Source organism: Lygodium microphyllum, chromosome 27, assembly GCF_053477565.2.
Source record: "Lygodium microphyllum isolate KBCC chromosome 27, Lygodium_microphyllum_v1.1.10, whole genome shotgun sequence".
Lineage (NCBI taxonomy): Eukaryota > Viridiplantae > Streptophyta > Polypodiopsida > Schizaeales > Lygodiaceae > Lygodium > Lygodium microphyllum.
In genome coordinates, this window is record NC_141161.1 from 40,522,824 (window position 1) to 40,547,904 (window position 25,081).

A 25,081-nucleotide genomic window follows, 5' to 3' on the forward strand; every position below is an offset into this window, starting at 1 on the left:
ATTGGGACTTGGCAAGATCTCCAAGGGTTTATTTGTTAACCCTATATCCTTGGGTTAGGGCCATACCCTATTAACCCGACTTAATCAATATCTTAAGTTCAAATAGCAGTACATATATTATTCCAATTTATTGATTGGTCTTTTGCTTCCAAGAAAATATCTAATCCCCGTATGTTGGTCACTTTACCCAAGAAAGATACTATATCAGGATGATTATTCATCCTCTTGCATGATAAACTTGCGTAAGAATTTGCCAATCTCATTTCGAGGAATTCGTCATTCCCTTGTGATCAAATCACAAGATCATGCGACTCTACAACTTGTTGCCAAGTGTCGCACCTAATTCATGGAACTATTCTACCCATCCAATGGCGTCTTCTAATCATGAAATCATGATTAGATAGGAAACAGGGTTAGGGTGTCTTCATAACAATCCGTTCCAGATTGCACTTGGCCGATATTGTCACATTCCGTGAATGTGGGCAAGTCTTTAGGTTTAAGAGTTTCAGCTTTAGAAGTAAGAGCGATTAGGTCATGTCCTCAATGTGCTAGACCCTAGTTAGCTCTTTGGGATATGTTGCATTGAATTAACCCTTTCTAAACGAGTCCCTCTGAGTTTTTAGGTGTTTGGTTTAAACAAATTTACTTGTCTATTCTTGAAGATATTTACGATACCATTTTCATAACCACATTGATTCATTGCCTGCGTTTGAGTAGATTTACAAACCCTACTTTTCTGGTTAAAATCAAAGCATATGCTAAGTTACGGCATAACTTCTATTGATTCATCTCGAATTTGCATTCAAGTTTTATGCTACTAAGCGTTAGGGTCTTATGTGAACCATGCAACATTTTTCCTACTTCTTTTCTAACTGAGATATTCGTATGTTGAATGAGTATTGCACAACCTTTCGTAACTATTTGTGGCTGATTGAGATTTCAGCCAATTGACTAGATTTTAATCTACTTTATGCACATTTAAGAACCATTTCCATGCCGAGCAATTTCCTATGGTTGTTAGCAACCTTCTCTCAAGAATTAATTCGAAGAAAAGATGTTCAATAATGCGACATGCGATTTATTCCTTCCATGCATAATCGAAGTGTACTATCATTATTTTGATTTGCAAAGATGGGCATTTAGTTAATCTAAGTTCGTTATTTTGCAATGCATAAAAACCACTTGCTAGGAATGCATAGAGATCTTATGCTCTTCTATTTCATTTGTTTAATACAAATGACCGATTCTTTGATCGATGTTATTTCCTTTAATTTAGCCAAGGTATTTCAATAGAAAAAAAATGCATCCTAATTTTCGTAAATGAATCATGCACAATTGAAATATTACGACGTAAAACAAAATTAGGAGGAAAACTTGGACTTGTGATGAAATGTCCACACGGATGTTCGGACATGATCCTCCTGCGTTTGCGCCTTGAGCCTTCTTAGGAGCCATCGAGACTTTGACCTTCTCGCCTTGGTCGCGAACTTATGATCTTGGCCTGTCTCCTTCGAACATGAAACTCCCTTTGTGACTGCTTGCACCATCTTTCGAAGTTGGCTTTCGAAGGCTTTATAGGTTTCCTCTCAATTTCTAAGAATGCAAGGTGAAACCTCCACAGAAAGGGGGTTTAAAACCCGACTAATGGAATGAAAAAGGGGGGGAAAAGGGGCTTAATTCTTGGGGGGTTATATATAAAAAAAACACAAGGAAAGGGCCTTATGAAAGCCTCATAGGAAGGGGGATTTAATGACTTTTAAGGAATTTTGTGGAGGAAAAAAAAAAGTTTTAAAAAAAGGTTGGAAAGGTTTTAATCTCGGGGGGTTGGGGTTATAAAAACCTACCTAGGAGGCAATAGGAAAGGGCACAGGAAGTGGTTTAAATTCCGAGGAGGGGGGTTTTAAAACCCACTTAGAAGGGCTTTAAGGAAGCCCACAAGAAGGGGGGCTTCCTAAGGGGGGGGTTTCTAAAGGTTCCCTAGAAGCTTCTAAAGCTTCTGGGAATTGTGGAAGCCCCACGTGGCCAAGGGATGGAGGCGGTAGATGGTGGTTCGTTGGCGGCAGCGGCAGCTGGCGCAAGGTTACTCCTCTCACACGGCGCACTATCCTTCAGGCAGCGGCTTGCTCCTTCTCAACTCCCCTCAGACTGGCGGCATCCCATCCTATCTCACAGCCTTCCTCCTCCTTCACGACTACCACATGCCCTGGTTTTTATAGCCATGAGGGAGAGGTACCTCCCTCCCTCCACGCAGCCATACGCATGGCTATATCCTTCCCATGAGCTCTAGCAAGGATGCTCAGTCATCCCGCCTCCCCTCCCTCTCCTCCAGCACGACCGTCGGCTGGGGGAGAGAGGGATAATTAAAAAAATTTGCCATTATTCCAAAAAAAAAAACCTTTTGGCCTCCTAAGAGGAGGTTCTTATGAAGAGCATGGGTTTTTATTAACCCATAGTCCTAAGTCAATTGGCCCGTGGAGACCATACTGTCCGTGACCACAATGCCGGTATTCCCTTTCGTGAGTATCATGGGGTTTAGAAATATTATTACGAAAATATTACATTCTCTCCCCTTGGAGGAATCGAGATGTCCTCATCTTGAGATAAACTGGGGATATTAATGTTTGAGAGTGTTTTCATCTACCCAAGTGGCATCCTCCTCGGGATAATCTTTCCACTGGACGAGGCATTCTCTCAAGGTTCTGGATCTCAGTTGTCTCTCCCTAACATCTAAGATCCAGTCAGGTCTTAGTTCGAGGACTCCTTGACTGGGCATTAGAAATTGTTGGTCATCAAGTACATGGTTACGATTAGGTACATACTTCTTCAATAAGCTGATATGGAATACATTATGAACCTTTAAGCTCTCAGGAGTTGCAGTCTATAAGAATTAGGTCCTAGGCACTTGAGGATCTTGTATGGTTCACAATACCTTGGACTTAGCTTCTTGCAATCTCCTAAGGATAGGGAACTCTTCTTTGGACGTATGCGAATGAAGACCATGTCCCCTTCCTAGAAGATTCTATCTTGACGCTTCAAATCCGCATATGCCTTCTGTCTATCCTTGGCGGGGATGTCCTGTCTTATTGACTTTATTTGGTCATCCATCTCTTCCAACATCTGCCTTGAAGCTTCAACCCTCAAGGTTGGATCTGAGAAGTTTTGGGGACTTCGACAATCATGACCATATAATGCTTGAAAAGGGGTCATCTGAATGCTTTGTTGGTAAGAAGCATTGTAGGAAAATTCAGCCAAAGGCAAGTATTGAATCCACCTTTTTGGTTCACGACAGCAGTGTGCCCTTAGCATATCCTCAATGACTTGATTGACTCGCTCTGTTTGGCCATCAGTTTGGGGATGGTAAGCTGTGTTAAAATAGAGTTGAGTCCCAATAGCTTCAAAGATAGCTCTCCAAAAGTGTGATGTGAAGAGAGAATCACAATCACTAATGATTCTTCTGAATGACCCATGTAGCTTGAGTATTTCCTTGATAAACAACCTTGCAATGTCTGAGGCTTTATAGTTTGTCTTTACTGGAATAAGGTGTGCAACCTTAGTAAGCATGTCAACCACAACCATGATGGAGTTGTATCCTCCCTGAACTTGGGGTAGGCCAACAACAAAGTCCATATTGATGAATTCCCATTTCATTTGGGGAATGTCAAGTGGTTGCAACTTCCCTGGCATCTTAACATGTTCAGCTTTGATACATTGACAAGACAAACACTCAGTGACATATTTGAGAACGTCACCTTTAAGCCTCTCCCAATAGTAGCTCTTTCTAACTACATTGAGGGTCTTGGCATAGACAGGATGTCCTGAGAAAGGGGAATCATGAGCTTCCCACAATATCTTCTACTTAAGTGACTGGCTTGCTGGTATACACAACCTCGTTCTATAGTAGACAAGTCCACTATTGATAGAGAATTCATGATACTTAGCCTATAGCTTTTGATCCTGGTCCTTGATAGAGATCTCCCTTAGCATCTTTTGATAGGCTGGATCATGGTATGCTTCTTCTCTAGCCAGCTCAAGTATTGGATTGTTTGGCATAGATACCTTTGTAGTCTTCAAAGCTTTAGAGCATGGATGATAGCTAACAATTCTAGATCATGGGTAGCATAATTCTTCTCATGGCTCTTTAGTTCCCTTGAAGAGTATGCTACATGATGACCTTCCTGCATGAGTACACATCCTAAGGCAAGCGTGCTAGCATCTGTTACTACCTCGAACTCCTTACTGAGGTCTGGACGTTTTAGGATAGGTGCTGATATCAAACTTTGCTTAAATCTATCAAAGCTAGATTGTTTGGTAGTTGACCATGCAATGGATGTTTGCTTCTTCAATAAATCCGTCAAAGGTGCTGCTATCGAAGCATAATTTTTTATGAAGATCCTATACCATCCTGTCAATCCAAGAAAACTGTATATTTCTTTGACAGTTGTTGGTATTGGCCATTCTAGCACATCTCTCACTTTGGCCGTATCCACTGAGATTCCTTCCGCTGATACGATGAATCCCATATACTCAATCTGATACTTGAAGAATGCACATTTCTTCATCTTAGAATATAGCTTGTGTGCCCTCATTGTCTCAAGGACAATCGGAAGTTGGGGTTCATGATCTTCTTCCTGTTTGGAATAGACTGGAGTGTCGTCAAAGAAGACGAGCATGCAGTCATCAAGATATGGCCTAAAGATATCTTGCATTAACCTATTGAAGGTGGCATGCGCATTCATAAGCCCGAATGACATAACTAGAAACTCAAAAGTGTCCATATCTTGTGTTGAAGGTCGTCTTTGGGATATCTTCTTCCTTGATCCTTATCTAATAGTAACAAGATCTGAGATCAATCTTGGAAAAGATCTTCGTACCCTGAAGATAATCAAGAAGCTCATATATTCTAGGAATAGGGTTCTTGTTCTCGACAGTTGATTGAATCGACCCTCTGTAATCAATACACAATTGAAGCGTTCCATCTTTCTTTTTCTGGAACAATACTGACTGTTGTTTGAGTTGTTCCTTCAGCTCAATTTCTTCTGGGATGGACATTCTATATGGTCTCTTTGCAATTGGCGCCACTCCTGGCACTAGCTTGATCTCATGATCCACTTCTCTTTGAGGTGGGAGTTCTATTAACTCTTTAGGAAATACGTCCGCGTATTCCTTTTGCCATGAAGGTCCTTCACTAGACTCCTGCTTCTGATCTAACTTGTTGAGCTTAATCAAGTAGACATGTAGTCCTTTTTTGACTCCCTTTATAATCCAAGATGCCTTGGCTAATTGAATTTTTGGCACTCTAGCCTCACCTTGAGTTGTGACTAAATCCCCTTCAGAGTTCCAAAAGGAAATTTGGCCCTTTCCACAATGAATGTGGGCGTCATTAGGTTTAAACCAATCCATTCCGAGTAGACACTCATGGATACCTAGGCTCATGAATCTGAATTTGACTGAAGTCGTCTTTCATCCCAGAAAGAATTCCACCTTAGCAGTTTACCCCATACAATTGACCTCGCGACCATTTGATAATTCCACAAGCAAGGTAGGTGCTTCTACTGTGGCTATTCCTAATCTTTTTGCACAAGCTGGTGAGATAAAGGAATGTGTACTACCACATTCAATCAAGGTCTTGAAACCTTTACCTTGGTAATCCGACGGTGTCTAAATCATCGAGAATTGGCGATTCGGGCCTTTCTTGTGTAGAACGGCATGGACTGTCGCCCTTTCAAACTCTCCTTCCATGGTCGGATCTTCTTCTTCGCACATTTCCTTGTTGGCAACACACGCGGTTCTTCCTCTGCCTCGGGTAGGGCTCCCTGGCCATGGCCCGTTCCTTGAAAATGTGCTTGGAGATGTCCTCCTCCAAGCTTGGGACATTGCCTCTTGAAATGATTGGGCTCGTTGCAGTGGAAATAACGGAAGTTCTGGCCATTGCCTTGGGTAGGAACAAAGTTGTCGACATTATTAGTCCTTGATTTCTTTCTTTGTCCCCGATTCTGACCTTGAACTCTCTTCATTTGAGGCCTAAATGCTTCTCTGTTCGAGTCATTAAAAGACGAAGTTTTATTACCTCTTGGCCTAACCTGCACCTCCTGAATTATAGGCGTAGCTCGAATGAGAGCGTCCTGAAGATCTGATGGGCGCATAGATTCGAGACTGGTACTCATTGGTGGGTTTAAACCAGCAAAAAAATTTGACACCTGCTGTGTCATGTCCATATGTGGTGCATACTTAAGAAGTGAGAGGAATTTAGAGTAGTATGCGTCAAGAGTGAGTCCCAGTTGTTTCAGCTCGTAGAACTCATTCATTTTCTGCGTGCGATATGCAGGTGGTAAGTATCTTCCCTGCACGGATTTCTTCAACTTCTCCCTGGTAACAGATTCTTCCACGATTCCTTGATCTCTGTACCATTGCTTCCACCAAAGCGTGGCTTTGCCGGTGAGCTTCAGCTTGGCGAGCATAGCCTTATTGGCAGGTGCAGTACTAGCTACTTCAAAGTAATCCTCCATAGACTCAATCCAAATTTCAGCATCCGCTTGGACAGTCCTACCTTTCCCGTCAAATTTGGGTAGCTTAATCTGCTTGAGAAGAAACTTCTTCTCCTGGATTACAGCAATCCTTGATGTAGGAGGCGAACTGGGAATCTGTACTTGGGGTTGTGCCTGGATAAAGGTTTCTTAACGTTATTACTCATTAAATGTTATGATTTATATTTCATCTTCATTTCCACTATCAACCAAGCAATCGAACCACTTAACTTCTTATCAATTCTCATGAACAAAACAAACATTGATAAAAATAAGTTTTATTGCATTTATATGGGCATAGCCCTTTCGGAATACAACATTTCTTGGGATGATAGGGCAACTGTTACATTTAGTTTGGGGAGAATAATGTTGTATTATATTTATCTACGGGAACTGGATAATAGTATGGTTTTGGGCCATGGATTTTCAGGAATCGGTAAGTCATTGGAAGATCAGGGTATTCTTTTCTTTGGAATCCATTCTTCTCATAGCGCCCCAACACTTTGATCCTGTCGGTGGGGATTACACGGGTCACTTCCTCATATACATATGAGTTCAGCTCAACCCTCTGACCTCAAATATGTAAAGTTGAGTTTACGGAGCCTCCAAAAAAATGAATAGCTTCACGATCTTCAGGTCTTCCAACCACTTGATCCTTTTTAGGTTGGTTTGAAGGTATGCAAACTGGTGGGCAGCTATATAGTAGATTCTTGAGGTACCCATCCATCTTCGTTCCATATACAAAGGCGATGAATTATAAATACGCTCTAGGATGTTCATAATCTCAACCCTTTGTTGATAATCCGGGGAATGCATCGCAGTCATAAACATGACTCCGATCACTAAGAACTTGTTTCATGATTCATAATTTTACAAGACAACATTGAAAGTAAGGAAATGTTCAGAACAGTAACATTTGCTTTACTTCATCTAATCAAGATTTGTTAAAAACAAATCCTTCGTTGGTTCGCTCTGATACCAACTGTAACGTGTCCGCCTCTAATCTTCAGGACAAATCTTAGCAGTCCATCGAAAAGGATGTCTAGAAAGCTCCGCTTGGCACTCCCATGGAATGTCACGGGGTTTGCAATCTAGGACTTCCCGCGTCTGCCACATAACGGAAGTATTCTGGCCATTCCCACTTAGAACCGACCTGAATCAAGGTTTTTCTCTAATGGTCATTTCCTAAACGGCAACTAGCATCGAACCCCAAGAGAACTACTTTACGCAGAAACACTAGGTCCGAAGCGGATTCACGTTGTACTTGGTTCAAGGAGAATGGGAAACAAGAGGGATGCAAGGCTCGACCTCTCTACCATAAGGCATAGTCCCATTCCATTCCCCTAAAACAGCGTAAACTGGGATTATTGTAACTTAGATTCTAGGACAACACTCTTGCTGTTTGTGTTCTTTGAACGATCTTCTTGCTGTCCATCATGATTGAGAAAAGTTCCCGGCCAACCGGGAACACCCATCCATACGACAGACCCATGGCCACATTCAGCGCACTTTCCTCAAGTTGTTTTAGTTATTTAATTACCTACCACATTTAGTTCGACATGTATCAATCAGCTTCCTTAATCAACCCATTAGGCATTGGTTCCTTCACGTAATCATAGCACTTGACATAGAAAAGTAATGTCAAAGAAGTTTCTTTTCAACAGCTTATCATATTTATCTTTGAAATACATTTATAAAGTCTAGCCTGTAGGCTTATCCATAATCCGCCTGAAGGCTATCAAGCAATCCACAGGGATCACTAATCCAAGATTCCACCCGTAGACTAGTATGTGCGCCTTGAGATCCAATCCCGAGTCACGTTGGCCTCTTGTGGAGGGCCCGGAAGGTGAGGGATTTGCGGCGAGAGCCCTCTCTGGCACCCAAGCGTCCTCCTGCTCCAAGCAGCACTCAACAGAGAGACCTTTGGCGGCGGGTTCAGTCCACCTTCCTGGCGCGGTTAACAACCCCCTTGGTTAGGGTCAGGCAGGTACTCGGGGGTGAGTGAAGCTGCCTGTCCCTTTAGGCCTTCAACCTGAAGCATTAGATAACCATTCATCCTTTAATTCTTTGAGCAAACAAAGCAAACAGTGCTCTCTAAACTGTTACAAGCACAATCATTTCTAGTGGTCATTATTTTTGGCCAACTGCTAAGGAGTGAATCCTTCTTTCCAAATGCATCCAGCACTCAATCCGGATCAATTGCAACTTGGCAAGATCCCCAAGGGTTTATTTGTTAACCCTATATCCTTGGGTTAGGGCCATACCCTATTAACCCGACTTAATCAATATCTTAAGTTCAAATAGCAGTACATATGTTATTCCAATTTACTGATTGGTCTTTTGCTTCCAAGCAAATATCTAATCCCCATATCTTGGGTACTTTACCGACGAAAGGTACTATATCAGGAAGATTATTCATCCTCTTGCATGATAAACTTGCATAAGAATTTGCCAATCTCATTTTGAGGAATTGGTCATTCCCTTGTGATCAAATCACAAGATCATGCGACTCTGTAACTTATTGCCAAGTGTCGCACCTAATTCATGGGACTATTCTACCCATCCAATGGCGTCTTCTAATCACGAAATCATGATTAGATAGGAAACAGGGTTAGGGTGTCTTCATAACAACCCGTTCCTGATTGCACTAGGCCGATATTCTCGGTCCTAAGGTTCCAAATTCAAACCGAGTTTCATCTTTTTAGTGAGCGATCCTTAGGGTAGAAACCTAGATCATCTCTCGCAAGTACGTCCTATTGTCCCTACATTCCGTGAATGTGGGCAAGTCTTTAGGTTTAAGAGTTTCAACTTTAGTAATAAGAGCGATTAGGTCATGTCCTCAACGTGCTAAACCCTAGTTAGCTCTTTGGGATATGTTGCATTGAATTAAATATTTCTAAACGAGTCCCTCCCGGGGTTTAAGTGTTTAGGTTTAAATCAATTTACTTGTATATTCTTGAAGATATTTACGATACCATTTTCGTAACCACATTGATTCATTGCCGACGTTTGAGTAGATTTACAAACCCTAATTTTCTGATTAAAATCAAAGCATATGCTAAGTTACGGCATAACTTCTATTGATTCATCTAGAACATGCATTCAAGATTTATGCTACTAAGTGTTAGGGTTTAATGTGAACCATGCAACATTTTTCCTACTTCTTTTCTAACTAAGATATTCGTACGCTGAATGAGTATTACACAACCTTTCGTAAATATTTGTAGTTGATTGAGATTTAAGCCAATTGACTAGATTTTAATCTACTTTCCGCAGATTTAAGAACCATTTCCATGCCTAGCAATTTCCTATTGTTGTTAGCAACCTTCTTTAAAGAATTAATTCGAAGAAAGGATGTTCAATAATGCGACATGCGATTTATTCCTTCCATGCATAATCAAAGTGTACTATCATTATTTTGATTTGCAAAGATGGGTATTTAGTTAATCTAAGTTCATTATTTTGCAATGCATAAAAACCACTTGCTAGGAATGCATAGAGATCTTATGTTCTTCTATTTCATTCATTTAATACAAATGACCGATTCTTTGATTGAAGTTATTTCCTTTAATTTAGCCAATGTATTTCAATCGAAAAAAAATGCATCCTAATTTTCATAAATGAATCATGCACAATTGAAATATTATGACGTAAAACAAAATTAGGAGGAAAACCTGGACTTGTGGTGAAATGTCCACATGGATGTTAGGAGATGATCCTCCTGCGTTTGTGCCTTGAGCCTTTTTAGGAGCCATCGAGACTTCGACCTTCTCACCTTGGTCGCGGACTTATGATCTTGGCCTGTCTCCTTCGAACGCAAAACTCCCTTTGTGACTTCTTGCACCGTCTTTCGGAATTGGCTTTATAAGGCTTTATAGGTTTCCTCTCGTTCTTTGTGGGGCGTCACTATTTGCGTCACATTTGCGACGCAAACAATAATGCTGCTATTATGTATCGCTAACCGGCGTCACTATTGCTTTGTTTCCTTATAGTGTATGTTGTGTCTTCACCATTAAACAAAACCTCCTTTTTCTTATTGAGCAGGATGCAGTACCACATCCTGAAATGGTCCCTCTAGGGCATCGAGAGGCTGCGAAGCGTCGACGTGAGGAGGTAGAGTCCTCAAGAGGAGTAGAGACTAATGACGACAATAGCAGCCCTCTTCAAATGCCCCATCAAGTTTTGGAGGAAGAGATTTTGGACAACATGGTGCACGATTTATTTTCCCATGAGGTTCGGGGGGAGGGCACCACTAGAGAGACAGATGACCCACTACACATAGCATTGAAAACTCCATTGTACGAAGGTTGCACATACTCCATTCTACGTGTATCTCTCGAGATATTGAACTTAAAAACCATTTATGGATGGAGTAATGCTAGCTTCAATACATTATTGAAGTATGTATCATTTGATATTAGTTCATAAATGCTTCTAGACAAAATTCGCGGTTTGTTAACTCTGTTTACACAATATATGTAGATTATTGTCACAAATGCTTTCAAATGGAAATAAATTACCAACTAGAAGGGAGCAAGCAAGGCGTTTTTTGATATCTCTTGGAGGTCTCAATTACGTTAAAATCCATACATGTGTCAATGATTGTATCTTGTTTCATGGGGATCATGCATCTGTGCGACAGTGTCCTATTTGTGGTGAACCAAGATACAACCAGGAGATGAAATCAATGGATGTGCCTCATAAGGTTTTGCGACATTTTCCTATTATTCCACGTATTCAACATATTTCTAAGTGTGAATCTATTGCGAGACTCATGTCATGGCATGCTAGTCACCATTCAAGTGATGAAAAGTGGAGAATTCCTTCAGACACACCAGCTTGGCAACACATAGACAATTTATGGCCTACTTTCAAAGAAGAGTCCAGAAATTTAAGATTTGGTCTAGGATTAGATGGAATAAATCCATTTGGTATCAAAAGCACCTCATATAGTGCATGGCCAGTGGTATTGGTGAACTATAATATCCCTCAGTCCATGGTAATAAAAAAAAGACACGTAATGTTGTCCCTTTTGATTCCTGAAAAACACAAAGTAAAAAACATGGACGTTTACTTAGAGCCTTTGATCAAGGAGCTAGAAATGTATGGAGAGGTATTGAGGTGCAAGATGTGAGTGCATCATTGTCCTCTAGAGATTTCACTTTAAAGGGTATGTTGTTGTCGACCATGTATGACTTTTCAAGCTATGGAGAGTATTCAGGTAGTTGCGTACTCTATTTTATTTATTCTTACCCTTAATCAAATATATGTCATCATTAATCCACTTGTTTCTACATGTTTAACTGTATCAGGATATCATGCATGTCCAATTTGCGGTCCCTCTCTGGTTTCTTCTAGATTGACACGCCTGAAAAAGGTTATCTATGACAATCATCACCGTTTTCTTCCTATTGACCACCCCAAATATGCTCCCTCCACTAATGGAAGAACTCCAGAATCTCTAACCATTTAAGATTGGAAGGACACTTGGACACATGCCAATGATCATCCTCCACTCGGTATGAGTCAGTAACTAGTTTACTTATTTTGTTTGTCTTTAAAGTATACTCCATTATGAGAACGAGAAATAATATATTGTTTTTGCCTTAGATTATCTATATATTTTTTGTCTCCCATATTGGACTAAACTCAAGATCAATCACCTGTTGGACCCCATGCATATATTCAAGAATGTTGCCTCTACATTATGGGATCACTTAATCGGGGCTCATGATTCTGTCAATGTAAGGGAGGATTTATGTAGCATTGGACGTATGAGAGGAGCTTGGCTACGCATTGGACCTAGAGAAAAGATCGAGTTACCACATGTACCTTGGATGTTATCAAAGTCCCACAGGATATATGAGATGCCTCAAGGGAGCCTTCATAAAGAAAAGAAAAGAGGTGTGGAGTAACTATCTGGTTTGCAGTCTCACGATTGGCACAAAATGATTTAGGTAAGGATTTTCATAGCCATAAACATATTAATTAGTGGAGTAACTATGTAGACTAATTAACAATGTATGAATATTTACATATAGTTCATCCTTCCTACTAGCATATCTCATTGTGTTTCAAAAGATGTGCATGATATCATTTACAAGATGGGTGAGCTCACAAGGTATGTATACATTATACTTTTTTTTTAGTTTACATATTATAAACATCACGTAGTAAACCCGCTTGAATTTAAGGACAAAACTAATCATCGTTCTCAATTGCATGTTGGTAGATTTGTGAGTTAGAAGGAAATCAATCCAAATACGTTGCAAGAGGCTCGAGTATTGTCCATTGAGGTGGTTTGTTTGGTGGAAGAAACTTTTCCTCACTCTATTTTGACTACTCAAGTACCCTTATTCGTACATCTGATTGATGAGATCGTAATTTGTGGGGTAGTTCATGCAAGGTGGATGTTTTTTCTAGAGCGCGTTATGAAAACCCTAAAATATTTTGTAAGGAAAAATGCACGGCAAGAGAGAAGCATGACTGAGGGTTGGTTAGTGCAATCATCCCTTGAACAAATCTTTGAATATCTTACCAAAGTGGACCCCTCTTTACCACGAATATGGAAAGATGATGAAGATTTGAGGATGAACTCTATAATACCTCAAGGAAAAGGAATGAGTAAAGTGCTAATGAAAGAGAAACTTTGTAAGTTAAATGTATTTTGTGTACTTAATATTGAAGTAATGAGAAAATCGGTGACACTATATAAAGAAGCAAGGGCAATAAGAGTAAGCGAAAGGCAAGCATTTTGTACTAGACATGGATGTAATATCCCATATCTAGAACATTTAAGTGCGCTTCCACATCATATTGAGATAGATTGGCTACATGAATAAATTGAGAAGATGGAAAAAGAGGAGGCGATGGATATATTGCAAGAGGAGTGGGAATACGCACAAGGTTGGTTATCAAAGGTGAGACATACTTATAATTAAATTATCTTTAGCTATATATGATATAATAATTTTACATGTTTCATTTTTAACTAAATCATTAATATAATCTCAACAATGTACTACTAGTGTACATTGTTCAATGCTATTTAGTGTGAAGGCAAACATTATTTAACTCAACGTATAGATGATAAGAGAAATACCCAGGATTATGGTATCCTTGCAAACTTCCAGGATACCAATGGCACCATGGAAGGTTATTGTGGCTTGATCCAAGATATTTTGAAGCTTAACTTTAGGCGATTTTTTATATATGTACTAGATGTGAAGTGGTTTAAAGAAGTAGTAACAACGGGTGAGCATTGCACAATTAGACGTCATCCAAGTGGTTTTATAGTGATTGACTCTACAAAATTTCACCAAGGCAAGAATGACACATTCGTACTACCTCAACAATGCGAGCAGGTACATTAGAAGCTATTTATTTTCATATATATTACTTCTTGATACATTCTCAAAGTACAATAAATATCTAAGTTACTTACTTTATGTTTTTAAAATGCAGATTGTGTATCACCCAATGGTAAACAATAACCGATGGTGGCACGTTATCCCCATATCTAATCGTTCAAAACCAATATATGGCAATGCTACCAACGTATAGATAGTTGATGAGAATCCAACAATCAATGATAATGTACATGATGATTCCATAATCGATGATATATATGATGCAGTGCAAGATAATCCCCGCGAGGATGTTCAAGGAAGCGCAAAAGAGGATAACAATATGGCTGCAGATGATGATGAAGAAATTAAGCATAGCAATATATCTGACAGTGGGATAGGCTTATTTGTTTCATTGCCTATTGGTAACATAGACCTAGAGGTAGATAGTCTAGCAAGGGCCGATCTCATTGAAGATGAGATTGATCATTCATTCTAGCATATAATTAGCTTTGAATGATTGAATGTATATTTGTAATACTCAAAAACAACTAAAATATCAATTAAGAGCCATTTACTTTTGTGATACATATAATGTTTGTTGTGTTATAGTATTAGAATTGAATGCGCACATCCAAAGAACAATGCACCAAGATGCACAAAGAAGTACGATTGGGTAAGCTATATTAGACCACAAAGAAGTAAAGTTGGTAATGTATTCTAAAAAATAGTAACTATTAAGATGTTTGATCATATTTAGGGACTTTATGAGAAATGAAAAATCTGTGCGTTTATTTTCACATCTATAAGCGCATTAAAAAATGCGGTGTCGTATTGTTGCGCATTCGAGATGTGTAAACCACCCAAAAGTCGTGTGTGTGATTTGATACTTTGTACATACTTAGTTGTTATGTTTGCTCTTTCATTTTATACTGAAGACGGAGAAGAATAAGGAATTTCGGTAGACTAGTAACTCGAGATGCAATCTCATGGGCTACACTTATTTCAAGATATGCCGATTATGGAACTTTGCGAGGGAGGAGAGCTATTGGATCGCATTCTCTCACGGGGCAGAAGATACTTTGAGGAGGATGCAAAAGTTATTGTGGTTCAAATTTTGAACATAGTATCCTTCTGCCACTTGCAAGGTGTTGTTCATCGGGATCTGAAGCCAGAGAATTTTCTTTTCACAACGAAGGATGAAGCTGCACCAATGAAGGCTATTGATTGCGGTCTGTTGGATTTTGTCAAGCCAGAGGAGAGACTTAATGACATCGTGGGAAGTGCCTACTATGTTGCACCTGAAGTTCTTCATCGATCATACAGCACAGAGGCTGATGTTTGGAGAATTGGAGTTATTACTTATATTCTTCTTTGTGGAAATCGGCCTTTTTGGGCTCGCACTGAGTCGGGGATATTTCGGGCTGTGATCCGTGCTAATCCCAGTTTTGATGAGATGCCTTGCACCCCTGGCTTCGTGGAGATAATAAGATTCCTTTGGATATATTGGTTTACAAGTTGGTGAAAGCTTATCTCCGATCGTCACCTTTGAAACGAGCAGCTTTAAAGGCTTTGTCCAGGACTCTTACAGAAGATGAGTTGGTTTATCTTCGTGCCCAGTATACCCTGTTAGAACCTAATAAGGATGGGCGTGTCACTCTTGAGAACTTCCGAAAGGCTTTTCTGAGAAATGCTTTTCTGAGGCTATTATGGAAAAAAAGGAGAGCTTTATTGGCCGTTTTGCTTTTCTGAGGACAGGGAGAAGGAGCTTTTGAATTTCAAAAGGATGGTCATGTGCTGAAATGGTTCAGCCTTGGTGATGTGAGGCATGAAACCAGAGCCAAGAGAACATGGGACTGGATTGATCATGGGGATAAGCTTCATTGACTATGCATCAAACTTGCGCATTATGCGCAGCGAGCTTCTTATTTGGCCAGTTTTTGAGCTTTTCTGGGAGGCGTATTGTCGCAGCCATGATAAACCCGCAATTCTACATCCTCTGACAGGGTGTTTTCTCCCTCGCGCAGAGGTCACAGTGGCAATAGTAGTTTGATCGAAAGAGGAGGCTGCAGAACTTCGCTGGAGTATGGAAGAATTATAAGTTGCAATTAAAGAGCGTGAGGTATCCGACAAGCTATGGAAATACAAGAAGAATGTCATACATGCTCAAGCCTTTCATCCAACTCTACAAAAGCAATCCTTCGATTCTTCAGGATCCTTCTCTGCGCTTCTTCCAGAACCACCTCGAGAAGCTTGATGCAAAAGTACTACCAGTTGCTTACTCCAAATCGAGTTCTGCTCTGCACAACGATTTAAAGCTCACAGGTTGCTAAATCACAGCAATAAGTTTGGATTCAGCTCTCCTTTGGAGTTCAGTACCGCCGCTTGTGCCAATCCTTCCTTTGTTGATGATGTTGCTTCAAAGGGAATACACAATACAGCTTCCCTCTCCCTCAGAATTTTCTTGTCCGAGTATGCTCTTCCACAGGAATATGGACACACAGGCTTATTTGGACACCTGCCCAAGGTTTTCAAAACTATGAACTAAATATAATGCAGGGATTCAGCACAAGAGCTCACCTGAATGCACGTCATAGCAGCTATGGTGGTGCAACTCAGGATATGGATGCACTGAGTGGCACGTAAAGAATAGGGCTTACTTCAACTCTTCAATTTTTGCTTCATGCCAGGGAGTTTTACCCAACAAAGCCACCTTCAAACATGGAATATGCAGAGAGTACTACAGAGAGTTTAAGTTATGTGCAGGATTCTTTCCTTGTTATGCATCCAAAGACTACAGTTTCTATGAGAGATGAGTAGATAGCTGAGATCACTCAACAAGAGATAGAGTTTGCTATTGTATGTCAGCATATTGAGACATAGGCTGTAATTTTATGGTTTCCAAAGTTATTGAGGGCTGATATCTATCAGCGAAAGAGTTGAGGACTGATATATATTGGTCAAGAGTTTCAGAGATTGTCGAAATATTTAGCTGATTGAATAGTGGATTCTGCAGATTTTTCTGGCACAATATTAGTGCTTTTGCTGCTCACAAATCCTCTTATCTTGCTTATTTGTATGATTGATCTTCTATCCTGAAATTAATCAAGGTCCTTTGTGGTCGCGACTTTGCTTTCAAAAACCCTTCGACATCTTTGGTGAACCCGACGTGAAAGCGTCACAGAAATTTCAGGATGGGAGATACTTCAGCCTCTATTTCAGCTTCTTCTACAACTCCAGCTGCGTCTACTTTAGCTCCATCAATGACTGTTGCGTCAAGTACTTCAACAGAGGATCTAAAATAGATTTTGCAGAATATGTCCATGTATATGCAGCTCCAAAATCAGCAAACACAATTGTATATGCAGCAGCAGTAACAATTGCATCAACAGTAGTTGTCCCAGTAAAGGCAACTCTATTCGGAGCAGGAGAATGCAAACAGCGCGACTAAGGCTATTGAAGCAGTTGAGAATGAGAAGAAGATATTTGACGGGCGTAATGTTTCAGCATATTTGAAGACATATGAGATCAAGATGGGGTTTTTTGGAGTTCCTGCTGGACTTATGAGTAAGTACTTCCTTCGTCTTGTCACACCTGCTTTGAGGACAAAAGTGACTGATCTTTTTATTCAAAATACACATTGGCAAGATTTTGAGAAGGCCTTGAAAGAAGAATACTTCCTTGAGGACTTTGGTATGGCTACTCGGCGGTCATTCCGAGAGTGGGTCTACATGCCAAACAAAGGTCTCGCTGCTTCGGAGTTGATTCGAGAATTCGAAGAGAGGTATAGTCAGCTTGATGCCATTGAACAAAGAGCATTGGATGTTGAAAAAGTTGAGCTTTTCTTGCAAGCTGCAGATCTTGCTCTTCAAGAAGAATTGGGTGAGCTTCTTGAAGATCGCACGAAGCCTATGGGTCTTAAAACGGATTGGCAGGATGCTCAGGATGCAGTCTCGACTTTGACCAAGAGGAGCATATGGAAGACTGGCCTACAGAATGATTCCATGACACCTACACCATCATCAGCTCCTATGCCTACTTCTATCCCTGTCATTTCTTCTCTTCCTCAGTCAGTTTCTTGGCCTATGCCAGTGCCTACTGTTTCCACTCCACCTATTCCTCTTGTTCCACGACCGATGCCTACACCTTCTGCTCCAAAACCATCCGCTCCATCGGTGCCTACCTCTCTTGATGACATAATCAAAGGCATCACAGATTTGACACTGGAGTCAGTCAAAGCGGAGTTGGTGGGAAAGTTGAAGGAGCAGTTTGCTTCGACTATGCCTACTACTTCTTCTAGTGCTCCTACTGCACCTAGGAGTGCTCCTAATGCACCTAGGAGAGATCGGAGATGTATTTGGTGTGATAGTACGGACCATCAGCATTGCAGGGATTGTGACTCTTTCCAGGATGCAAGGAGGTAGAATTTGGTATATTGGGGGCAAGATGGTAAGATTTGGTTGACTGAGACAGGAGCTCCACTTGCTACCAACTTTGGTAAAGGTGGAATGAAGAAGTTAGTGGAGGACACGGCTGCGCGTACTTCTTATGTGACAGCTAGAGGTGATGCTTTTGCATATGGAGTCCAGATTGAGAAGGGTTGAGAGACTCAGTCAGCGCTATGGACATATGCTATGGAGACTGCAAACAAGGGGAAAATTCAGCAAATTGTTTTGACTAGTGCAGGCTCTAGCATCAGATCAGAGACAGGTTGGGACTCGCCTGTTGACAGGTATTCTATTTATGCTTATTTGGCTAAGTCTCATGGTGCAGATGTACTTGTTGAGGAGAAGCGTAAGAGGGATGAAGAAAATCCAAGTGCAGCTAAGAAGACTAGAGGGGGTGAGTTTGTTACTCCACCTACTGCAGGACCGTCTTCAAGACCAGGGCCAGATCGACAGATGGAGGATGCTTAAAAGAAAGAAAAGAGGCAAGAGCCTAGAGAGAGAAAGCAGACAGGATTCAGATTGATGTCCGATATAGAGACATCTACAGACATGAAGAAAATCTTTAATGATAAGATACTTGGTAGTGAGGTGACTTTCACTATTTCTGAGATTTTTGGGCATCTCAAAAAGAGAGTTTCAGGATCAGTTTCAGGAGGTCTTGAAGAGGAAAAGACATGCATTGTCTACCACTGATACACAGGGAGTTTTGATTGGGGAGTTGGATGAGGATGATGATGAGGTTATGGTTGATAATGCTTCTGTTTTTTCGCAGGTAGAGAAGAGGGTTCAGCCTATGCATTATGCTGAAATTGATGAGCCTGTCATGATACCGCGTAGTCACTTTTCGCGGAGCCATTGGGCTAGGGCAACTACAGAGACGATGGTAAAGATTGGAGAGAAAGAGGTGCCTTATGTTGCATTGCTGGATCATGGTTCAGAGATTAATCTCATAGTTCGTGGAGTTTATGAGAGTAACAGATGGCCTATGGATGTAGAGCATGGGTGGCGTATGAGAGCTGCCAATAACACTGCAGGTGATTTATATGCTGCCTGTCCTAGTGTCAGGGTTTCTATTGGTGATGTGGAGGAGGATTTTCATTTCTTTGTGCAGGATTCATGCTCTTATCCCATAATTCTTGGTCAACCATTCATTACAGAGATACGCATGGAAACAAAGGTCATGGATGATGGATCTGCTTATGCACGGATTCGCAGTAAAGATGGTATGAGAGCAATTCAGTTTATGACTGTATGTGTGAACCATGTTAGAAATAGAGATACTCTCAGAGATGCACCTTTGCCCACTGCGAGGGATTCGGGTTTTCATTAGGTACCCCCGTTTCGTGAGACAACGGTGGTACAGAGGAGAGGAGATTGGAGTTCTCGCCTCCTGGCAGCGGTGTTTTCTCCTCCGGTTTTGTTGGGATTTCAGCAAACAGTTCGATGAGTTATCAGAAGACTTCTAGGTTGCCTAGAGCTGCCAGGCAGTATATATGCAGGAAGGAGAAAAATTTGAAAAATGCAGGAATTTTGGAGGATGATGAGCACATAGATGGGATGTATGACAGTGTGATTTGTGCAGATATGATGACAGAGATGGGAGATATGCTGAAAACTGATATGCTGAATTGTCACGGTAATGTATTAGTGCAGTCCCTGGACATGTTTCATGAAATTGCAGATTTTATGTCACAGATTGAGTTAGAGGCTGAGGAAACTCAGCAAAGAGTGTTGAGTGCTGAAGAAATTCAGCAAACAGAGTTTCCAGCTAGTTATGATCAGCTTTTAGAGAGACAGAGGGCTGAAAATTTTCAGCCAACAAAGTTTACTGCTGAAATATTTCAGCATTCAAAGTTTGGGGCTGTTCCTATGCAGTCCATAGAGCAGAGGGCTGAGAATATTCAGCCATTGGAGTGCTGAATTGCTGATTTACAGCAAGGTTTATGTAATGCAGAAGAGCATAATGAAGCCAGGGTTGACACGAAATTCAAAACTGTGGATAAGAAGGTGAAGCCGGTTGCTGTACCGCTTCCACCTGACAGTGATCAGCAAATAGAGAGGGCTGCTAAACAGTAAATTTTGAGGAATCCGGAGCATATTGGTCATAAATTTTCAGCAGAGACTCTTGCTGAATTGAAAATTGGAAATGGTGATTTCTTGTTACCCATAGAGAAGCAATGCTTTCAAGAGATGCTTGAGTGTCATGGAAGGGGATTTTCTTTTTTCCCACATGAGATTGGATGTGTGAATCCTGATATTGTTGCTCCTATGGTCATTTTTACTATTCCTCATATCCCATGGAATCTACAACCTATTCCAGTGCCTAAAGCACACTTGCCAAAGCTGATTGATTTATTGAATGAGAAAATCAGGATGGGAATCCTTGAGCCTTCATCTACACCATACTCAAACAGGTGGTTTACAGTTCCAAAGAAGAATGGCACTCTTCGATTTATTCAGGACATGCAGCCAGTGAACAGAGTTACTATCAGGAATGTTGGTATAGGTCCAGTTGTGGATGAGTTTGCAAAGGCATTTGCTGGACGTGCCATCTATTCTTTGGGTGATTTGTATTCAGAATATGATCAGTTTCAGCTGGCCTTGGAAAGTAGGGACATAACCACCATGAGAACTCCTATTGGGCTTGTCAGGATGTGTACCTTGCCTCAAGGTGCCACTAATTCTGTTGCGCATATGATGAATGCCATGCATAAGGTCCTTCGTGATTACATACCTTAGCTTACTATGCCTTTCTTGGATGATGTGCCCATTAAGGGGTGTGCAGAAGAAGAGAAGAATGAGAGCTTAAATGAGCAGGGATGCAGATACTTTGTGGCTGATCATATTTCAGCATGTGAGAAGATTTTGGCCAGGTTAGAAGAAGTGAACTTGACACTTTCAGGGCAAAAATCTTTTTTTGGAGTGAATGAGGTTGTCATTGTTGGACATATGTGTGGATATTATGGCAGAAAACCCTCACCTAATAAGGTGAATGCTATAGGCAAGATTGCAGAGTATTGTTCTACTACTTCAGAGGTACGGAGATTCATTGGTGCTTGTGTGTTTTATATGATTTGGATACCTCATTTTGCACACATAGCAGATTGTTTGTATCAGTTGCTTCGAAAGGGGCAGAAATTCTATTGGGATGAGAGCCACACTAGAGCCATGCGGAAATTGAAGAAGTTATTGCAGAATGCTCCTATTCTCAGGAAAGCGGATTATAATTGTGAAAGGCCTATTGTATTGACAGTTGACACTAGTCCAATTGGCATAATTTGGGCTATGGGTCAAGATGATGCAGATGGAAATAGGTATGCTATTCGGTTTGGGGCGAAAGTCCAAAACGAGAGACAGAGGAGATATCCGCAAATCAAGAGGGAGTTATTGGGGATTGTCACGGCTCTCAAATGTGACAAGGAGTACTTTATTGGAGCTTGAGTTGCGGTAGAGACAGATTGCTTGCCATTGATTGGTATGATTACGAGTTGCTCTACTCCGGATATAGCCATGTTGAGATGGATTGCATACATCAAGTCATTAAATCCAGAATTTAAACACATAGCAGGGAAGGATAATCCAGTGGTAGATATGTTGTCTAGAGCCAGATATGATGATGAGGAGACTCTACTTGCAAAAGAGGATGATGCAGAAATTTCAGCCACTATGGTTGATCATGTTTGTCATGTCTATGATATTGTGGCTTTCACAGAAGAACTTTATGTTGGAGATTGGTTGCAGATTGGCAGGTACCGTAGTACACTAAGCAAAAGAGATGAATGGACAGATGAAGAGTTCAAGAAGATCAGAAGGAAAGCCTATGGTTATTTTCTCAAGGAAGGATTTCTTTGGAAGCATCCGAAGAAAAGAGACGGATTACCTTTGTGGGTTGTCTGCGATAGAGAGACACAGTTATAGGTGATGAGGGAGTTTCATGAGAGTCCTTGGGCTGGTCATAGAGGATTGTGGGCTACTTATGAGAAAATCAAGGAGAAATATTGGTGGAAAGGCATGTACAGAGATGTTTCTCACTTTGTTGAGACTTGCAGAGACTGCCAGACGTATTCGGTAGTGCGTCATCGAGATGAGCTTCATCCGACGTATCCACTATGCATTCATTATAAGTGGGTAGTTGATTTGGTTACCATGCCTATGGGTCTATGGCAGATGAGGTACATTGTTTTGGCTAGAGAGGATCTTACCAATCATGTTGAGGCAGATCTTTGAGAACGAAGACCACTAGTGCAGTGTGTAAGTTCTTATTGGAGGAAATTTTCTGCAGGTATGGTTGTGTGGGTAAGATCACTGCAGATCATGGTGAATTGGATGCAAATGAAGCTAGGGAGTTTTTCTCTTAGCTAGGAATCAAGTTGGCTCTAACAACAGCATACAATCCAGAGGGAAATGGGAAGAGTGAAAGAGGGCATCCGCCAATAGTGAAAGCATTAGCCAAAGAATGCAGAGGACGGATTGGAGAATGGCCGAGACTTCTACATTTGCTTTATGGGCTGATCGTACGACTCATAGTGTTACCACAGGATATATGCCTACAGAGTTGATGTATGGTCAGAAACCTGTTATGCCAATTGAGACTTGTGCTTTGACTTGGTCAGCTTTACCTTGGCAGGAAGATTTGACGAGAGAAGAGCTCTTAGCTCTTCGGATTCGACAGTTGGAGAGGAGACCTGAGGATATTCAGCTAGCTATTGACAGGTTGAAGGTTGCTAGACTAAGAAATAAGGACAGGTTTGACAGCAAGCATCGCTTGCGGCCTAGAGCAATAGAAGAGAGAGATTGGGTATTGGTCTTTGATAGCAGCCTTGAAAATCAGCATACTGCACTTCGGAAGATGGTGAAAAGATGGTTTGGGCCATACATAGTCAAACATGTCTTTGATAATGCAACATATGAGCTGACAGAATTGGATGCGACAGTGCTTAGAGTGCCTATTGCTGGAAAAAGAATCAAGATTTTCAAGAAAAGAGATGATGAGGAATATGCATTGGAAGAATTTTCAAGAGAAGAGCAACGAGAAGAAATTCCAATGGAAGAAATAGATGATATGACACCGGAAATGCATAATGAAGAGATTGATCTGTTTGTGGATCTTGATGATAATGATCATGGGTAGTTGGCCCATCCGGAGGATGCGTAGGATTAGAGGGGGTGGATGTCATATTGCTGCGCATTCGAGGTGTGTAAACCACCCAAAAGTCGTGTGTGTGATTTGATACTTTATACATACTTAGTTGTTATGTTTGCTCTTTAATTCTATGCTGAAGACGGAGAAGAATAAGGAATTTTGGTAGATTGGTAACTCGAGATGCAATCTCATGGGCTACACTTATTTCAAGATATGCCGATTATGGAACTTTGCGAGGGAGGAGAGCTGTTGGATCACATTCTCTCACGGGGCGGAAGATACTCTGAGGAGGATGCAAAAGTTATTGTGGTTCAAATTTTGAACATAGTATCCTTCTGCCACTTGCAAGGTGTTGTTCATCGGGATCTGAAGCCAGAGAATTTTCTTTTCACAACGAAGGATGAAGCTGCACCAATGAAGGCTATTGATTTTGGTCTGTCGGATTTTGTCAAGCCAGAGGAGAGACTTAATGACATCGTGGGAAGTGCCTACTATGTTGCACCTAAAGTTCTTCATCGATCATAAAGCATAGAGGCTGATGTTTGGAGCATTGGAGTTATTACTTATATTCTTCTTTGTGGAAGTCGGCCTTTTTGGGCTCGCACTGAGTCGGGGATATTTCGGGCTGTGATCCGTGCTGATCCCAATTTTGATGAGATGCCTTGCACCCCTGGCTTCGTGGAGATAATAAGATTCCTTTGGATATATTGGTTTACAAGTTGGTGAAAGCTTATCTCCGATCGTCACCTTTGAAACGAGCAGGTTTAAAGGCTTTGTCCAGGACTCTTACAGAAGATGAGTTGGTTTATCTTCGTGCCCAGTATACCCTGCTAGAACCTAATAAGGATGGGCGTGTCACTCTTGAGAACTTCCGACAGGCTTTTCTGAGAAATGCTTTTCTGAGGCTATTGTGGAAAAAAAGGAGAGCTTTATTGGCCGTTTTGCTTTTCTGAGGACAGGGTGGAGGAGCTTTTGAATTTCAAAAGGATGGTCATGTGCTGAAATGGTTCAGCCTTGGTGACGTGAGGCATGAAACCAGAGCCAAGACAACATGGGACTGGATTGATCATGGGGATAAGCTTCATTGACTATGCATCAAACTTGCACATTATGCGCAGCGAGCTTCTTATTTGGCCAGTTTTTGCGCTTTTCTGGGAGGCGTGTTGTCTAGCTGGGGGAAGAAAAAGCAAGAAAAACAGGAGGCTCTGGAAGGAGAGAAATTTCCTATGGGGGAAAGATCTCATTCTAGTTTGAGACGGAGCCCATCACATCGCAGCCATGATAAACCCACAATTCTACATCCTCTGACAGGGTGTTTTCTCCCTCGCGCAAAGGTCACAGTGGCAATAGTAGTTTGATCGAAAGAGGAGGTGCAGAACTTCGCTGGAGTATGGAAGAATTATAAGTTGCAATTAAAGAGCGTGAGGTATCCGACAAGCTATGGAAATACAAGAAGAATGTCATACATGCTCAAGCCTTTCATCCAACTCTACGAAAGAAATCCTTCGATTCTTCAGGATCCTTCTCTGCGCTTCTTCCAGAACTACCTCGAGAAGCTTGATGCAAAAGTACTACCAGCTGCTTACTCCAAATCGAGTTCTGCTTTGCACAACGATTTAA

General features: G+C 41.1%; 2 pseudogenes; both read left to right on the plus strand.

The window, feature by feature from the left end:
* Positions 1 to 14,882: 14,882 nt before the first annotated feature.
* LOC148012243 (CDPK-related kinase 3 pseudogene) lies at positions 14,883 to 15,622 on the plus strand (annotated as a pseudogene).
* Positions 15,623 to 23,683: 8,061 nt separating this feature from the next.
* Positions 23,684 to 24,414, plus strand: LOC148012244 (CDPK-related kinase 3 pseudogene; annotated as a pseudogene).
* The last annotated feature ends 667 nt before the right edge of the window (positions 24,415 to 25,081 follow it).